The sequence below is a fragment of the Gekko japonicus genome, unplaced genomic scaffold, assembly GCF_001447785.1.
Source record: "Gekko japonicus isolate JY-2015 unplaced genomic scaffold, Gekko_japonicus_V1.1 scaffold546, whole genome shotgun sequence".
Lineage (NCBI taxonomy): Eukaryota > Metazoa > Chordata > Lepidosauria > Squamata > Gekkonidae > Gekko > Gekko japonicus.
The window spans coordinates 800,067-820,258 of NW_015173139.1; positions in this window are offsets into that span (position 1 = coordinate 800,067).

Below are 20,192 nucleotides of genomic sequence, written 5' to 3' on the forward strand. Positions count from 1 at the left end.
AAATGATGAAACAAAGTACTGAGAAGGTGAATGAAGTGGATGCAATGACCCAAAAGGTGAAGAAAAAAGTGCAAAAGCTGGAAAAGAAACAAATTTCCATGGAAGATCAACTGCTGCAAGTTCAAATGGAAAAGGCCAATATGATCCTTCGTTTCCAGGGCGTGCCAGAGAACAGAGGGGAGAATCTTAAAGAAGTAATGAGTGAACTACTAGCCCCAGCAACAGAAATGAAGGCAGAATTGTTGCTGAATTATATGGACGTGCTTTATAGATCATACTCAGGATATATAAAGAAAAATAATCTGCCTGGGGAAATTGTGGTAAGATTCTCGAAGAGGCATGTCAGGAATGCAATCCTGAAAGCGGTTGCTGGAACACCCCTGAAAGCAGGGGAAAACACTATCAGAATACTAAAGGATATTCCATTTGAAGTAAGACAACGTAGAAAGAAATACAAAGAACTTGTGCTTTTTCCTCAGACAAATTCAATTGGATATAAATGGCTATTTCCAGAAGGCGTAACATTTATGATCAAAGATAAGAAAGAAAAGATTTACTCTGTTTTAAAAGCTCAAAAATTCTTAAGAGTTCAGCTGGGAAAGCCAGAGAATGAGAAAAAAGAGGACAGCAAGTCCAGCGGCGAGCTAGACACTGATTCTTCCGGAGAGGACTCTCCATCTGAGCAAGGGGCAGCAGCCCCAAAAAGTCCTTATAAGCTGCGGAAGAGAAGGGGAAAGGAGAAGTAAAGGCTGAAGGACTCTGAATTGTGCATTTGAGACTTTTGTTGGGGGGTGATTGAGGGTGCTGTTGCTAGACAGTTAAATTTAAGCTTTAAAGAAAAAGTGCTATAAATGTTTGACAGTTTATAAAGGGATCAACTATGAGAAGACTCGATGTACCTAAGCTAGTTGGAGGATCTCCTCTCTTGGGGTTTTAGTTAGTAGTGGGTTCTTTTCTTTATCCCATAAATGTAGTTCCCCCTCCTTTTTTTCTGTTGTAGTTTTTTGTAGTGATAAAAAATAATTAAAAAATCCCCTCCGGGGGCCTAAAAAAAACAAAAACATGGGAAGCTGTAATGATCAAGAGCTTCTTCTCAGAAGGGGCTCCTTGCCTGCAACCTGCTTACTTTTGGGGTAAGAAACTCTTACGGGCTCATATAATTGCTCTCCTTTAATAATCTATGTAACAATGATGGATGGACAGTATAATGCTTTGTTGATTTAGTCTATTTTAAGAATGTAATAAGTATGCTTTAATAAAACAAGCTTAGAATCTAAGCAGAGACTCTCTAATAGTATTTATTTATGTACTATACACAGAACAAACCTATAGTATTACTGAGGTATACCTGTGGCTAGGAGATAGATGATCTGGTACAGGAAAGCTTAACTAAATGCCCAGGGTTTCTTAAGTGCATCCCTATACCTGAGTCAGGCCTGACCAGAGTCATCAAGAACACAGCTTTCTGACACCTGCTTCTGTTTTTCATTTAATTTTTATGTTGTTTATGTACAATGGCTTCTTTTTAATAGTTTGTTTTTATATTGTGACTTAAACATTGTAAACTGCCTTAAATAGGATTCTGAAGAGGAATCATAGAAATATCGCAAAAATAAATAAATGCAGCCAAACCTATACTGGCTAGAATATACAGTTGATTTCTTTCTGTTCTTCATTCTGTGTGAATAGCATTCGTATGTACACGCACAAGGCACAAGGTTCTTGATATGTCATGCATGAAAATCAAGCATCTGAAGGCATATGTCCAGCATGTCCTGAGAGAATGAATATTTCTACTTGGAGAGATGCTATGTATTAAATGTATTATTAATTGATTTAGCGTATTAATTTAAGATAATTGGCACATACACAAGTGAAATCAAGTATGTCTGTGGCTTACGCTTAGCATTCCTCCCAAGAAGACTGACACTCCTATTCAGAAATTAAAGTCTCCACATATGAGTTTACTTCAGTTTTCAATACACACTTTCATTTAATTTGAATTCATTTAGGTATATCAGTGAGTCCCCAGCCCCTAACATTATACATTAATAAATTCTTTGAGCACAAAACAGGTGAAATGCTCTTTGTGGGGACATTCAGAATTAAAGCTCTGAATGAGATTTGATTTTTTTTTTTTGCTGTTGCTGGAAACACTAAGGCTGGGGTCACACACACTAATAATCGACTTTCAGTATACTTTCCAACTGGATTTTTACTGTGTGAACTTGCAAAATCCATTTGGAAAGTGATTAAAAGTGGATTATTTATTGTGTGTGAAACTGCACCCTAATTTTTCTATGAAACGACCCCTGGTTGCCAGTTTAAAAGGAAGGATCATGATCCCATAGTTCCATGCATTCCCATGATTTTCAGACTCTGATCTGCAGAATTTTAGGATTCTTGGAAGCTTATTAGAGGTTTCCACTTGAAAAGTTGTAGAGGTTTCTAAATGAAAACATGATCAAACTCCCACTAATGAACAGCTTGACCACCACTACTGTGCACTCCACAGTTACAGGAAATGCTGCACATGTTCTGGAATGCACTCTCAGCTCACAGGGCATGATGTTGAAGTCTGAGACATCTGGCCAAAGTGACGCGTGTGTCTTCAGCATAACATGCTTCAGAATCTCTGGAAATTTGCAAGGGTTTCTCAGTAACATCAAGGGAGGAGAGAAGGAGGTGCAATTTATACTTCCTGCGCTCTCCATTTTTTGTGATGTATTCAAAGTGGATTCTTCATACTGTTCAAGTTGCTCTTCTGTACTGGATCTAAATGTTCCATTGGTTCATATGCCAACAGTAAATCCCTTTACACTAAGCCTAGCTCCTACACGATGGAGTATAGACAGGAAAAGATGATGTTGTTAAAAGAAACAAAGAGATGAAATGGTCCCTGAAGTAGTAGGAGGAATACTGCGTGATAGGAGGAGGTGGTTCTACTTGTGCTTGCTACTTTGTATTGCTACTATCAGGGCTATTTTGGGGCAGGAACGGAGTTCCGGCTGGCTCCCAAGTTGGCCATGACCAGCAGGAACTCATTAGCATAATAGGCCACACCCAACAGCACAAACTCATTAGGATTGGCTACATTAGGGGTGTGTGGCCTAACATGCAAAGGAGTTTCTGCTACAAAAAAACCCTGGGTTTTGACAACAAACAAGGAATAACAAGCAAAAGGTGGGTGTGGCTGGATGACCACACTTCTGGTAACATGGGGGTGTGGCCCAATGTGCTAATGAGCTGTGCTGTCAGGGGTGTGGCCCAATATGCTAATGAGTTCCTGCTGTTGGGTGTGGCCTGTTATGCTAATGAGTTCCTGCTGGGCTTTTTATACAAAAAGAGCCCTGGCTACTATTATTTAATGAGCTAGTCAGGCAGCCCATCCCTTGAGTGAAACACAAGTTTCATTTGCTTGTGTCCACAGAGTTTTCTCCATTGTATTTAATTAACAAATATCACCTTTCCATGCATACAAGGCTTTCTCCACTCCCAGACATGCCAGATGCCGAACTTAGGTTGTTTACTTTCCACACATGACATGACAAGTACTTTTGAACATCTCATGCTATTTGTGTACACAGATGAATGTTGCTCAGATGTAGTCAGGCTGTAAATAAGGGAAGAAAGTGAGATGAAAAAACTTTTAAGGCAGAAAAAATTACATGGCATAGAGGGGGAAGGAACTCTGCAATGGAAGTAGTGACTGGGGAAGTGCATTTTCAAAGCAACAGTATTTTGAGGTCTGGTTGGGTTCTGGAAAAGATATATGGCTTATCCACAATAAAAATGGGCAGAAACTGTGCTGTGCTAAGGAGAGATTTTGGATCCTCTGCAGCAACTATCAACTTTATTTATTTTCCCTAAAACTCAGCCATTGAAAGAAAAAAGTAGTCAACATTGGTTAAAAAAATTAAGCAATTTTTTAAAAATTATTTTGTTGGTACCCTATAATTCCTCCCAAATGCTCAGTGCGTGAGGGTATCTCTTTATCTTCAGAAGAACCATGGAAGGCAGGGGACTGATAATGACTGGCTGTATGTTACTAAGCAAGTGGGTGAGGGCTGAACTTCTCATTCCCCCCCATCCCTGCATCTGTGTGAAATTCCACCATTCTTTTCACAATACCACTATACTGACTCTCCGGTTTAAGTTATCACTCTAGTTTAAATGTTACGATATGACCAGGGAAAAAATGACTGATTTCCCAGATCAGTTAACTGAGCTTACAAAGGTGAAAAGACTGTCAAAATCCACACCGACACCCAGAAAGTTATCCAAGTATTAGAACTCCATTTCATCCTATGGAAACAACACCATATTATTTGTGAAAGGACAGGGGTGATGGCAAATGAATAATAGAAGAAGGGAAAGTAGGGAAGAGAAACCTCATCCATAGATCAGGGCAAGGTAGTTCCGGAGAAAAAAAGGAGAAAAGTTAAAATGTAATATATCAAACCACTTTGGAGATAGAGGCTGAGGGTAGGTCAGGTGATGCATTTGCACTTCAGTGCCCATCTGGGAGAAAGACGTGGAAGTGAAGGTCAGCCTAAAGTAGAGAGTTGCATTCCAGAGGCTGTCTCTGCCCATCCCTAATTTAGCTAGCCAACCTGCACTACATGAAGCTCTAACTACCCAGCCCACTTAAGCTACCTTTAGCAGAGGCATTAGTGTTATTGAATATAGAACGCATTTTAAAAAAAAAACACTACTGCAGCTGACATTTGACATGCACAGCAAATAGTCATGTCAGATTCAATGCATTTAAAATGGGGGATGGAGTGGGAAACAGGGGCAGATGTTTAACTGCTCTCTACAGACCTAGATCTATCAACACTAGTAGAGAGAAGCTAACTAACACAAGCTGGACTTCACCAGAAGAGCCATGAATGTTTAAGAATTCAAAAATCAGTCTGGGATCTGGATTTGAAAAGCTAGAGAATGTCCTTGTGGACTGACACATGAAGCTGCTTTATACTAAGTCAGACCACTGATATATCAAGGTCAATATTTTGTCGGCTTTCACGGCCGGATTTCATTAGTTGTTGTAGATTTTCCAGGCTGTATAGCCATGGTCTTAGCATTGTAGTACCTGACGTTTCACCAGCAGTTGTGACTGGCATCCTCAGAGGTATATATCACAGAAAGATGGCGTACTCTCAGTGTCAGTGTGAGAAGAAAAATGATAGGCAGGTAATTTGTATCTACTCAGGAAGGTGGGGTAGGGCTGAGTCATCATCTTGTAGGAGTTTCCCAGGCTGTGACATGCTAATGGAGGAGCTTTCCTGAGGAGGTTCTTTTGCATATGGATTGGCTGTTGAAATTCTAATCTTATCTGTAGTGCTGTTGTAAAATGTAGAGCATTTTGTGTTTTTCAGGTCTGAAAACCAGCCAGTGCAGGGAGCAGAAGCTTGCCTATCTGTCTCTCTTGAGTGATTGAGAGAGTCTGGCAAAGCAAGCTACAATGACACAGCAGCACCAGAACTGGAAGAAGAAGCAGGAGACAGCCAGTTCCACTGCAGGCCTGATAGAAGCCCTCTGGGGGGCTGATCTGGCCCCTGGGCCGCATGTTTGAAACTCCAGTATGTACATTCCATTGATGCAAAATCAACATGTATAGAAGGGAAGTAGGGTGACGTCTCCTAGCTCCTTTCCTGCCCCTATGCTTTCCGAACATGTCTTGTGAAAGAACTAATGCACATACAAAAAGCACACAAGGGATCTGTGCATGAAATCAGGAAGCCCACAAAAAAGCAGGCTCCAGATCATGTGCACACAACATATGAATGTATGTGGCTCCGTTCTTCTCACATGTATTAACTGTATGCCCACAAAATATGCATGGGGTCCTACTGGCTTGTCCATGCTGGATAAAGTCAATGGTCACACAGTGGCCAAAGCCCAAGTGCCATCAGAAGGTCCAAAAGTGGGGTCAGAACTTCAGAACCCCTTGCACTGTTGTCTCCCAAGCATCAAAAATACAGAGCATCACTGCCCCAGACATAGTGTTCCATCTATACCTTGTGGCTAATAGCCACTGATGGACCTCTGCTCCATATGTTTATCCAATCCCCTCTTGAAATGGTCTGTGCTTATAGCTGTCACCACTTCCTGTGGCAGTGAATTCCGTGTGTTAATTACTCTTTGAAGAAGAAGAGAAGAGATTGGAATTATACCCCGCCCTTCACTACCCAGAGGAGTCTCAGAGCAGCTTACAAACTCCTTTCCCTCCCCCTCACCACAACAGACACCCTGTGAGGTAGGTGGGGCTGAGAGAGCTCTGACAGAAACTGCTCTTTTTCAAGGACATCACTGACAGAACTATGGCTTGCCCAAGGTCATCCAGCAGCTGCAAGTGGAGGAGTGGGGAATCAAACCCGGTTCTCCCAGATTAGAGTCTGCGCACTTAACCACTACACCAAACTGGCTCTCAACATGTGCCCAACATGTGGAATTCACTGCCACAGGAATATTTATGTGTTTCCTACATTTATACCCTGCCTTTCTCCCCAGTGGAGACCAAAAGTGTTTTCCATCATTCTTCTCTCCTCCATTTTTTCCTCACAAAAACTCTGTGAGATATTGAGGCTAAGATTTTGTGACTGGCCCAAGGTAACCCAGCAAACTTCCATGGCAGAGTAGAAGTTCAAACCTGGCTGATCCAGTCCAACACTCTAACCACTACACTGCACTGGCTTTCTCTAGTGAACTTTGTAACTCAGTGAGGATATGAACCAAAGACTTTTCAGTCTGTCCAGTATCTGTTAGTATCACACAGATCTTCTGTGTCAGCTCCATATGCAACAATGCACTTAAACCTGTGCTGGAAAATGCAAGTGGATGACATAGGGATGAATGGAACTGCTCATAGCTTTTCTGCTTGTTGCACACTCCATATAAATCGTTACTGGAGACCAAACACTTGGCAAGATGGATACTTAACTGGCTGTCTTGCTATATGGTTTTTAGAAGGGCTGGAGTAAGCCGACTCCTGCATCTGTGTGATAATTACATTCCATACCTATACGAGCAGTGAGGAGAGCTGGAAAATCCAGCCTCTTTAGAGGATGCTGAAATCTTCTGAAAATTGGAACCTAATCCTAAATCCACATGCTGAAAGAAACTCATAAAATCAAAATTGCAGCTCAGACAAAAAGCATGAAAACAACTGGAAATTTGGAGAACGATCTTTTTGGAGGGGGGAAAAAGCAATAAGCAAGGCACAGAAGCAGCAACACATCAGCTGGCTCTGACTTTGTTACTTCTGCTGATGACATGGGGCTGTCAGGTACTGTCAGAGTAATTATAGAAAATTGCTACAGAATAAACATCAATGTATTTTAAAGAGTAATTGTGCTGCAGCCTCAGGATCCTTGCTGCACATCAGGTAGACACCAATTTTAGCTCCTTGCTTTCTGTCAGGCTAAGGAACTTGTAAATCTATTTCATCCTTCTTTCTTTTCCTTTTATTTATTATTCCTTCATTTTTACTCCTTCGTCTAGTTGCTCTTTCTTTGGTAGTTCCCTAAAAAACATAATCCACAAGGATGGCATTTGCCACAGAACATTGGTTTGAATACTATTAGGCTCTACATAAAAGGTACCCAGGATGAGGATTTGAAGCATTCTAAAATCTTGTCATTGCATTAAGCTTATTTCATTGTCCAGCATCGATGTCATTGTTCATCATATGTTTCATGTATGTGCAACTTCACCCTGTGTTTTATCCAGAGTGCCCAACTTTGATGTCACTATTTGATTTCATCAAGTCCTACAGCACTCAGATACCTCCCTCAAAGTCCTAAGGCAAAGCTTGTCTCCATTTCATTGCAAAAAGGCCATCTCAACCCTGTCCATCCTGCTTAAAAATAAGAATTGGAGTCATTGGTCTGGGAAAAAGCAGTGGTTGTGGAACTAATAAATAAGTAATTCACTATGCCCTCACAATCAGATAAGAATGGACGGTAGTGGGAGCACAGTAAAACCCATATGCTACAGATGTCTAGCAATCCACATAGTTGCAGTGGTGAACTTAGAAATGGTGACCGCATTGCAAATGGGTCTCTCAATCCATACAACATCAAAGAGATGGGCCTGTATGGAATAATAAGCATTGTCTCACGCTGATGAGACTCTGTGAAAGTGGAAATGGCCTAGCTGTGCACACATTTTATATAAAAGCTTTTTTTTTCCTCATAAAGGAGAGGTTTAGTGAAGGACATCTTAACAAAATAAGGAAGCCCTTTGAAGGTAAGTACACCAGTAAAATCTCTCCCTTGACTAATTTTATAGCCTTGAGACTTGATTGTAGAGCCTTCCAGCATCAGAAGCATTGCCAGGTTTTATGTTTTGACATAAAATCTTCCCTGGTTCTGAGTACTGAATGGGTATGAAAGGAGCTGGGGCACTCATTTTAGCCCTTGAATTTCTTCAGATCCCATAGTTGTGAGTATAAATGAGTGAAAGACACGTATGCTTTCATACATGTATGAATGAACATACATGCAAGCAAATATATGTATTCATAAGTTATACACTCTTTGCCTAGTCCTATATAAAAAGGTAAAGGTAAGGGTTCCCTTGCTCGAAAGCCAGTCGCATCCAACTCTAGGGTTGCGGTGCTCATCTCCGTTTCAAAGCCAAAGAGCCAGCGCTGTCCGAAGATGTTTCTGTGGTCATGTGGCCGGCATGACTAAACACCAAGGTGCACGGAACGCTGTTATCTTCCCACCGAAGTGGTCCCTATTTATCTACTTGCAATTTCTTGCTTTCGAACTGCTAGGTTGGCAGGAGCTGGAACTTGAGATGGGAGCTCACTCCGTCATGCGGCACCCAGGTCTCGAACTGCTGAACTACTGACCTTCCACAGCCTGCAATTCAGCATCTTAACCACTTGAGCCACCGCAGCTCCTATCTAGCAAGCAGTAAAATTAGTTTGGTATCATTGCAACAGCAAAGGAATACTTTTAAACAGGGGCTGAATTAAACCCTAGTGATTCCCATGAGAATTTAAAGATTGCCATAGGATGGCCAATGCCATGAATGGAAGAAAAACAGAAAATAACACACATACCCAACTCAGGTGAATAGGATAGATTCCTAAAAGACAACAAAAGGTGCCAGATCCTCAGAAGAAACTCCAGTAACAGGGCTTTTGTTGTTGCTCAGTCGCACGGTCGATTCCGACTCTTCGTGACCCCATGGACCACATCAAGAAACAAGGCAAGGCAAGTAACAGGGCACTACTTTCCTAATCGTATAAGGCTGGACACTTGTTGCTTCCTTCAAAAACCCTTTGCATTCTATACGTTTTACCATGTGTATGGAGAGAACAGGGAGGGAAAGCAGCATGCTATAGCCTGATCTTACCAGATCTCAAAAGCTAAGCAGGGTCAGTACTTGGAAGGGAGGCCCCCAAGGAATACCCTGCAGAGGGTGGCAATGGTAAACCACCTCTGCTTCCCACTTGCCTTGAAAGCCCCTTGCTAGGGTTGCCATAAGTTGGCTGCAACTTGACAACACTTTACACACATGGAGAGAATAACACTACAATGTGCAATGCCATTTTGTCTGAACTTGTTTCCAGGTTTCAGTACATGCAAACTAGAACCCTGGTTCTGTTTCATGTGTACAAAGGTTGAAAATATGCACCTTTCACACAAAATGGCAATTACACATGTCAGAAGGATTGCATGTAGAATATTTTCCCCATATGACTGGTAAAACATGATTAAAAGGGGCTTTTATCCCTGCTCCTCCATCAGCTTTACACCCCAAGAGGTTGTTTGGGTAATGAACCAGACCTGTCCCTGTGGATCCTTTTACACATCTTTCCACTTCAACCCCTTCACACAGCGCATGAGATGTAAGCACATGGTTAATCTATCTCCCTCTCACAGTGAAGAGTATTTTCTGGGAATGTCTTTGCATCCTTTCACATCCTAAGGCTGTGATTGGATGCCTCACATTACAGTATAGGATCCACTCTTTTTTCTTTTCCACTATGGAAAATCTGAGGGGGTGATTTCTGTTGGGAAATCAGAATGAGGAGGGCAAGTCAAATTCCTACTTTCCCTATTGCTACCACCATGGTCCTAATCCCAATTATACTCCAGTTGCTTTTAAAAATTAAAGAAAAGATTGAACGATCTTATTTCTCGTATAATGTATGATTTGGCCCTGATTATGAGAAGGAAGCACAGTATTTCCTCTTAATGAAGGCCTTACAGTGGAAGGGCCTGGAAGCAGGAGAGGACCATTGATATACTGCCAGATTTTGTTTTCTAGCAATGGATTGGAGACTTAAACTTTATCCTTAAAATCTTAGGGTTTAACTAGACATGACAATAAGTGATCTGTGAATAAATTCCTTGGTATTTTTTTTACACTGCAAATAGCAGATATGAATTGGCTCTACAAGCCAGGGGGAACAAGGGTCCCCTGTCATTTTGCAACCTTAATCGTCTTTTTGGGGCTACCCGGAGGAAATCAGAACAGACACACTATGGGCTATTTCCCCTCAGACGACAAATAGGGAGGACACCTCAGATCAGGAAAATGGTACAGGTGGTACAAGTGGTTAAACCCCTTTCCTGCACCAGAGTCCTACAAACACATTTCTAGAATGATGACTGTGGTTTTGAAATATTTTTTTAAAATGTGGGTGCATCCGAAATGTACTTGCTTACCACACCATCAGTCCTTCCCGAGCCAAACTCTGTTTTCTGTGACCCCCTCCTCCCCATCTCTCAGAAACTGAGCCTGACTTCAGGCAATACCTTGGAGACTAAGCCTAGCAGACAGTCCTAAAAAACTAAAGAATGTCAATTAAACCAGGTTGTGGCTAGAACAAACCAGAGATTAACTCTCCTAATTATGATTTCATGAAAGTAGGTCTACTAACAATGTGCCTACAACTTCTGCTACCGGAGCCCAGCATGACATGTTTACTTACACACATACATTATTTAATAAATAATAACTAGATAAATACATTATTTAATAAATAAATACATTATTTAATACTAACCCTTCTGAAGAAGTGAGCAGTGACTCATGAAAGCTCACGCCCTGCCACGTATTTTGTCAGTCTTTAAAGTGCTACTGGACTCTTGCTCTTTTCTACTGCGACAGACAGACTACACGACTACCCATCTGATCTACCTTCTTTTACCTGCAAGCACTCAAAATATGAGTAAAACCCAGTCTTGTTGTCATAACCAGCCCAGCACTGCCAGCTCTGACTGGCAGTTTATGTTGAACCAGAATCTCAGGGGAAGAGAACCTACCTACCCCTGCAAATGCCAGGATTTGAACCTGAGGATTATGTACTGAGCTACACAGAGTGTGCTGCCTTGGATGCATCTTTATCCCAGCATTTCCCAAAAAATAATAAAAGTGTGCGGGGGGGGGGGGTTCCTGGATCAAAGTAGGAGGTTGCAAAGACTTGGGCTGGATCTGTATTTGCTTCCACCACCATGAGCCTTCTTCTTAAACCATACCAAGGGATTTCATAACATTCTTTTTGGTGTGTGTAGATCCTTGTGTGACAGGTGTCAAAGCCACCTTGTCCCAAAAGAAAGCTTTGTGTGAAGATCAAGAGGAAAACACATAATACCTGGGAGTGAATTCTCACTGCACAGAATAACAAGCCACTACCAGGTCCTTTAAGCTAACCCTCTGCTGAGAGACCACAGGATCAAGTTTCCAGCTGTTACAGGGTCTCATCCCTGCAGTGTTGTCATCCCTGCAATGTTGTACTTCCTCTATTCATTGGGGTTCAGCTGACCCTTACTGACTTAAGAGCCTAAGGGTTACACTGGACCCGGTGCTGCAGAAGTTCATGCAGCTGCACAAAATGGTACAGAATTCCACTGCTCGGTTATTATTAGGGGCTATTATGCCTATTATATTTATTTATTTATTTATTATCAACTATGACTTTTAGGTCGCCTTCCCCTGAAAACAGGGCTCAGGATGGCATACGACAGTGACAAAATTACAAATCTTATAATAGTTTTGAAGTTAAAATACATTAAAAAAAAAAATACAGTTACAGCAGCCTAAGCCAATCTGATGGCAATATTTCTGGAGTATCATTGCCTCATAGAGGAAGGAGGCAGGGAAGGAAGAGAAAGAGGCATGCCAGAATATATGGAAGACCATTGCTGTCCTCAACCAAACACCTAGCAGAACATCTCTGCCTTACATCCCTGTGGAACAAGAAGTCCTGCAGGGCATGGATGTTAATCGGCACAGAGTTCCACCAGGTGGGAGCCAGGGCAGAAAAAGCCCTGGCCCTAGTTGAGGACAACTGGATGTCTCTTAGACATAAGGCTCTTCTGGGACATAAGGCTCCTCTGGGGGTATACCAGGAGAAGCAGTCCTGAAGGTAAGTGGGTCCCAGGCCATTGAGGGCTTTAAAGGTTAATACCAGAACCTTGAACCTGATCCGGTACTCCACTAGAAGCCAGTGCAGCTCGCACAGCACAGGTTGAATATGTGCCATATGAGGGGTCCCAGTAAGGATGTGTGCAGCTGTGTTCTGGATCATCTGGAGTTTGTGGGTCAGCCTCAAGGGCAGCCCTGCATAGAGCAAGTTACAGTAATCTAGCCTGGAGGTGACTGTTGCATGGATTACCATAGCTAGGTCAGGGTAAGACAGGTAAGCGGCCAGTTGCCTCACTTGGCACAGCTGGAAAAACACCAGTCTGGCAACATTTGTGGTCTGGGCCTGCACTGCCAAGGAGGAATCCAGAATCACACCCAGGATCTTGACAGTCAGTGCCGGTGATAAGGGCACACCATAAAGGGCCAGGAGTTAGCCTTCCAGACCTTTATCCCCCACACACACCTAACCAACTCTGCTTTAACCATCTCACCACAACCTTCAGACCCTCAACCAAATTTATAGGAGCAGTCTCTGGCTGGCCACAGTTGCTCTATTGGCTGCCCATCAGTTACCGGGTTCAAGATACTGGTTATCACATATAAAGCCCTACATGTCCTTGGACCATACATGCACATTCTCTGTTATGGCTCCAACCTAGTGGAATGGCATGTCTGAGAAGGTCAGGAAGACTCCTATGTTGTTCTGGTTTTAGCAGCTCGCTGGGCGGGTGCTCTGATCACATTACGCTCTGATGTGAGCACCCCACAATCGCAGTGGACAGGAGGGGGGAGGGGAAGCAGAGGTGCATGCCGGGCTGAGTGAGCAAGCAATCTAGCATTTTTTGAATGGCCTTCCCACCTTTGGTCAAATCCCACCTTCGGTCAGAATGAACTGTGAGTGCATGTTCTCATGTAACTAATCAAGTGTTTAAGTGGATAATTGCGGCAAAGCCCCAAGCTGTCTCAGAGGCGGGGGAGGAGTTACTCCCCTTAAATAAGCTGCAATCTATGAGCAAATGCAAGAAGCAGAGAGATGGTTTTGAATGGAAAGAATGACAACTATCCGAGTATCATGCAGAATAGAACAAAGCGTATAGAAACAATAGACTTTCAGAGACTTAACCGGTTTTCCCCTGTGTAAACAATGTTGATGCGAGGAGATAAAATGGTGGTTAGGAAGAAACTTCTTTCAGGAACTGCCAGCTCAGTGATGTCATCTCCCAAACTGGAAGCAACCACTGATTTTCCAAACATGCTGGCTACAGTGCTGCGCCCTCTGCTGGACCAGATGACTAATCTCAACAACAACTTTGATGCTTTCCAGAAGCTGTTGAAACAAATGGTGACCAAGACAGAAGAAACAGTCAAGGTACTTAAAAAAGTTGAAGCTAAGACAAATTTGATCAACCAGAGGCTGGAGGTTGTAGAAAAAGAAAGGTGTTCTGACAAAGAGCAGCTGTTACGTCTACAAATGGAAAAAATCACTATATGTCCTGAGATTTCAAGTTATCCCAGAACAGAAGGGTAAGAACTTAAAAGAGATTTTAAGCAAAGCATTGGCTCCAGTGGCAGATCTTAAAATGGAATCTATACAAAGCAATATGAATATGATTTACAGAACCTATCCAGAATTTATCAAGAAAAATAAGCTGCCCGGTGAAGTAGTTGTTAAGTTTTCCAAGAGGTCAACGAGATATATAATTCTGAAAGCAACAAATGGGACAACCCTGAAAATCAAAGGTTAAGAGGCGAGAGTCTTAAGAGACATTCTATTTGAGATAAGAAAATAGAGGAAACAGTATAAAAACCTAACTTCTTTTCTACAGCAACTTTCTACTCCCTTCAGATGGATATTTCCAGAAGGTCTTATCTTCAACTATAAAGAGAAAAAAGAGAAGATTGACTCTGTTCAGAAAGCAAAGACTTTTTTGGAGCAACATCAAAAAACTGTGAAAGAAAAAGGCACAGCAGAGGACAGCAATCAAACAGAAGAAAACAGCGAACATGTACTGGGAAACAGTAGAAACACCCCGGGCAGCTCCTCAGAGGATTCTGAATCTGAGAAAGGAGTAGCAGCTCCTGAACACCTCATAGTTAAACTGACCTATGATAAAAACAAACACAGGAGATAATGATGTGATGTATACTTTAGTCTTGAAAGCCTTATTCTCTTTTGATATATAAGAGACTAGGATGTACCTACTCTGGATAATTATGCTAGTATTAGTTTGGTTTTGAAAAAGTAGTAGACAGTATCATTCTTTTCACTTTTTTTTTACATATGGGAAGACTATTATGATATCGTTGTAACTAATGTAACATGATCCTTGCTTTAGCTTTGTATTTTAGTTTAGTATCCCCTTTTCCCCTTCCTTTGTTCTTGTGTAGAGAAAAGCAATAAAAAAGTATATATAAAAAAGGAAGACTCCTATGTTTCTGTCATTCCGCAGAATATGTATAACAGAATTGTTCAAGAGGATATTTCTACAGAGATAATTGGGCTATACTATAATGGAATGGTTCAAAAGGGTGCTTATGAGGGGAAATGGAATGTATAGGATAAATTTTCTGTTTACTGTATGTGTAACCCTGCTGCCAATGCATTATGCTCTATTGATGTAATACCATTTTACTGCAGTGGATGTAATGCAATACCACTATTCTGCATTGTATCTGTATGCTGAATCATGTCTAACATTATATGCTTCTTTCAGACCTCCATATTTCCATAGTCCTAGTAAATTATTAGATGTCTATTGATCACATTATTGTTGTGGTTGTTGTTATTTCATTGGGCTTCTAGCCCGCCCTACCCCACAAGCAGGCTCAAGGCAGGTTACATAATACAATTTCTAAAACTATAAGGCAAGCATTAAATAACAGTAAAACACCAATAAATAACAACAATAACAATTGGTGGTGTCAGCCAATTATTTCATGTCTAACTGCTCTCCTATAAGTTCCCCACATGTGTGCAGATGGATGACAGTTAGGTCTGAGGGGGCAGACGGAGGACAAATAGATTGTACATAACAAGTAGAGCAAGCAATACAGAGGGCAATGCGGGTGGTGGGAGGCCAAAATAAATAGGTCTCCACAGCCTCAGCCGTAGGCCTGGTGGGACATTTCTGTTTTGCAAGCCCTGCAGAACTGCATTAAGTCCTATAGGGCCCAGATCTCAGCAAGGAGAGTGTTCCACCAGGCTGGAGCCAGCAAAGTGGTCGAGGCTACATGGACATCCTTGGGCCCGGGGATCACCAGCAGATCTTGGTCCATTAAGTGCAATGCTCTTCTGGGGACACACCAGGAGAGACGGTTTTGAAGGTATGTTGGTCCCAGACCACATAGGGCTTTAAAGGTTAAAACCAAAACCTTGAAACATGTACTTACACTGTGTAATCTGACATTCTCTGTGAAAAAGTTGGGCTATAAACATAATAAAATAAAAATAAAATAGCTGATAATGCTGCCTTGTTCCTTTTTTAAATAAATGCTTAAATAAATAAACATTTAACCATTGCTAATAGCTTACTTCAACAAACAGAATATTGATTCCTTGTTGCCATGATTATTTTGAATAAAGCATTTAGATTTTCTGGTTGCACAAATATAGGCACTACAGGCTTGTATTTCATGGGTATCCAAACAAACCCACAGTCATTACCCTGCACATAGGAAACAGAAGGTTCTTTGTTAGGATCTTAAACTGCATCTTAACATTTTCAGAGCTGTACAGCCAGGGAGAACCAGAAGGCCTGAACCCAGCAGCTTCAATGAAGAATCCCTTTCAAGTTAATTACAAGCAATTCCTTCAGACTAAAATCAAAACAGGATGCTCTTAATCTGCAGTAAGGGTGTTCACACACAACCCAGAGTCAGACAAATTACAGATATGAATTACAACTGATTTCGTTATGTGAATTTCAGTGATGAAGGGAGCCTGCGGGTATTGTGGGGGGGGGGGCGTACGGCTGGACTCATAAATAGACAGGCCATAAAAATATTATGGAGGAGGGAAGGATTGTGGTAGTAAAGAAAAATTCTTCACTTCCAGAGTGACAAGAAGAAAAATCACATCAACACATACTCCCACGTATTCTTATTTAGCAAATAGTATAAATTAGCTTTTAACAGTTCAAATCAACTTTAACAATCAAACCTGGCAGATTCTTTTGAAGAAGGCCAATCTTTTTTTCCGTGTTCCTGGTGCCATCATATGATAGAATACCACTACCTTATCTCTGAATCTGTCCCAGCTCTGTCAGTTCTCCTGTTTAGGCAGGAGATTGCTGAACTGCACAGTACTCCCCAAGGAATCCAAACCTGGAAGTTTCATGGCGAGGTTAGAGTCCATTCTTGCTATACATCTCAGTCAGTCAGACTGGCCCAAGACATTTTGTCACCTGAGGAAGAAATGCCAAGTAATGCCTCTCCTGGATAAATGAAATTTCATTGTTTTAAAAATCACAATTTGCTGTCCTTTAATGGCACCCAAGATCTGCCTCTTGAGGCAGCCACCTGAGTGACTAATGCTAAGAGTAGTCCTGACTGCTAACTATGGTCATGTTCAGATGGGTCTTTATATCTGACCCAGGCACGAATGCCTGGTAGATTTAAATGGAATGATCAGACAGCGACATCTGGGAAAGGTGCCGCTTCCATGATCAGCCCATTTTTCCATGCCAGAGAGCCGTACTTAAAAGATACCACTGAAAGTCCGGTACTGTTGCTTGCCGATGGACCAATGATGGACTTTCTGCCATCTGATCATTCCAGCATGCAATCAGCCCGTCGGGATGGTCTGCTCCATACCATCCCAAGTGGCTGCCGTTAAAAAAAAAAATCTCCAAGCGATATGCACATAAATGCATAAACGTGCGATAGCCGCAGAGCTCCACTCAAGCTTTCAGGACAATTTAATGTTAATCAATGGCCAGTTAAATTAATGAACCTCCTTAATTGAAATTGGACCTCAAGGGTGGACAACGTAGGTCTTTCCCCAAGCAAGGTAGACCCTCCACTGACCCAGATCTCCGGGGCAGGGGGGATGGTCAGGACTCGTTTCATCCAGCCCTGGCCGTCTGCATCAGAACAGAAACTGAAAGAAGAAGTTGGGTATGCTTGGACTGTCTTGTTGGTCGCTCCATGGAAAGAGATGAGGAGGCGTAGGGATTTTGGCTATGTTTCCCTCAGGCGGTGCTTTAACCATGAGATTCTGCACATGCGCGGAAAACCAAGCACACAGTGAAGCGCATATGCACATGTGCAATGGAATTTTTAAAAAACCGACCGCACAGCTCCTTCAGGGGGATGCCATATAGACAATCCACAGTGGAGTCAGTGTGCAGTAAAATGATTCATGGGGGGAGCTGTCTGGTCGTGCAACACTGGATAAGAAAGATCAGGATCCAATTTGAGCCAGGCGAATGGTGGGATGAGCCGCCCGTCTGAACACACCCTATCAAATGCTAGCCTTCATGTGTTTTAGTGCTGGCACACATGCCCATATTTTAAAATGTGCACCATGCTTAGCAAACATGGTGGTAGCCATTTTTAAATTGCTTATGTATGTAATGGAGGCCAATATTCAAGACCTGACAGGAACGTAAAGAGAAGAACCAAACTTTTGCCATGGGAGCAGAGCTCAAAAAACTCACTAGTAAGGAAACAGAACCTGTGAATCTTGGAATACTACCATATATAAATGTTAATTGGTATGCTGCCCACCTAAATTGGCTGAGTGGTTTCCTTTTTTACCAGTGTAATTCTACATAGAGTTATAACCTTCTAAGCCCACTGACTTCAATGCACTTAAGAGAGTTTTGCTAGATCTGGGAGTGGTAAGAATTTAGGTTCAACCGATCTTAAACATAACTCAGATTATTGTCTCAGAACCCAGCACCAAATTGAACTCTACCCTCTTCAGCATTCCCCCAAACCACAAGGGCTGAAGAGGGCCAAACAGCCCCAACTAAATGGCAAAACAACCTCAGACATACACATCAGGCTTAACTCTGGTTAGGATCACACTGTAAATTTCTTGGTGTATGCCTCCATACTCACAAGGAAAAGCAATTTCATTACTTTCAGGTGGATATGAGCTGACATCCAAAGGAGATGTAATCTGTTGCCATGATTAGTACTGATTGTTCATGGACAAGCCATGATAGAAGTGAACAGAAGCTCTGAATAACAGGTTGCCATTGTCATGATTCAGAGATATAAGGTACTTTGAAGATCATCAGGGGGCTCATTGGGACCTCAGCAGCTGCTTGGGTTTCCAGGGAAGATAGCTACAAAATGTGCCAAGAGGTCAGAAAGAGCAGAGTTGTGTCTCAAAGAGGTAACCTTTTGATCTACCTGCCAGGAAGAGCAAGATGGATAGCTGTTGTAAAACATGAGCTAAAACATTGAGATGTGTGAGACATATGCCCTGGACTGATTGGGAGAACAGGGCTCATCTTTCCATGTGGGAGTGCCATAAATCTCAACTGGGTCAGAGACTTCCTACCAGCTAAGGTGGGAAGGGTTAAAAGGATTGAAACATCAGGTTTGTTGTTGTTGTTGTTGTTCAGTTGCACAGTTGAGTCCGACTCTTCGCGACCCCATGGACCAGCTCCCGCCAGGCCCTCCTGTCTTCCGCTGTCCTCTGAAGTTTGCTCAATTTCATGTTCGTTGCTTCTATGACACTGTCTAACCATCTCATCCCTTGCCGTCCCCGTCTTCTTTGACCTTCAATCTTTCCCAGCATCAGGGTCTTCTCCAGTGAGTGCTCCCTTCTCATTTGGTGGCCAAAGTATTTGAGCTTCAGTTTCATTATCTGGCCTTCCAGGGAACAGTCAGGGTTGATTTCTTTTAGGATTGACTGATTTGTTCTTCTTGCAGTCCAAGGGACTCTGGTTGTAAGCCGCCCTGAGCCCGCAATGCGGGGAGGGCGGGGTATAAATGAAATAAAATAAATAAATAAAAATAAATAAGAGTCTTCTCCAGCACCATAGTTCAAAAGAATCTATTCTTTGGCGGTCGGCCTTCCTTATAGTCCAACTCTCGCAGCCATACATGACTACTGGGAATGCCATTGCTTAATCTTCAAAGGCTAGGAGTCAGATTCCCCTGCATAAAGCCGGGCGGCAGGTTCTAGATCTGCATTTGCCCCACTAACATAGGGGGAATGTCAGAGGTAAATCTTTTGTATTGTTAAGTTTAGCTTAGTGTTGTGTTTTCCTGTTCTTTTACTTAGATCTGTAAACTAGTAGGCATGATAGTTATTTTCCTTGTCGTGCTCTAGCTTAACCTACAGCAATCAAGCTTGTGTTTCGAACTCATCCCTGCACAACTTTAGCCACTTGCTCCCACTAGATATGCACACAAAGGGAAAGGGCTGAAGTAACTGGAAAACTCTAACCCTTGTACTTGCTCAGAGACTGGTGTTTCCCAGATCACTGGTAACATGGGAGGCTGGATTTGAACTTGGGGTGTTAGCAAGAAGCAGAGAAACATGCTTTACATGCGCACAAATGCACTACACACATGTAAACACACATAGACCCAGGGCAGGTTTATGACAGCTAAACCTAATAGCAATAGGTGCATAATTTATATCTGCATATTGAGGAGCTACGGCAATGACTTTACATAATATTGCAGTCTTCCATTCAGCTCAACAAGTGGATGCTACAGAGTTGCAAGCATGGAATTTGGAGGTACTCAGTGATTGCAAGATAAATTAAAACGGTTAAGGATGACCTGCCACTAATACTGAATGTCAAGTAAGAATCGATATTACCAAAAAAAAAAGC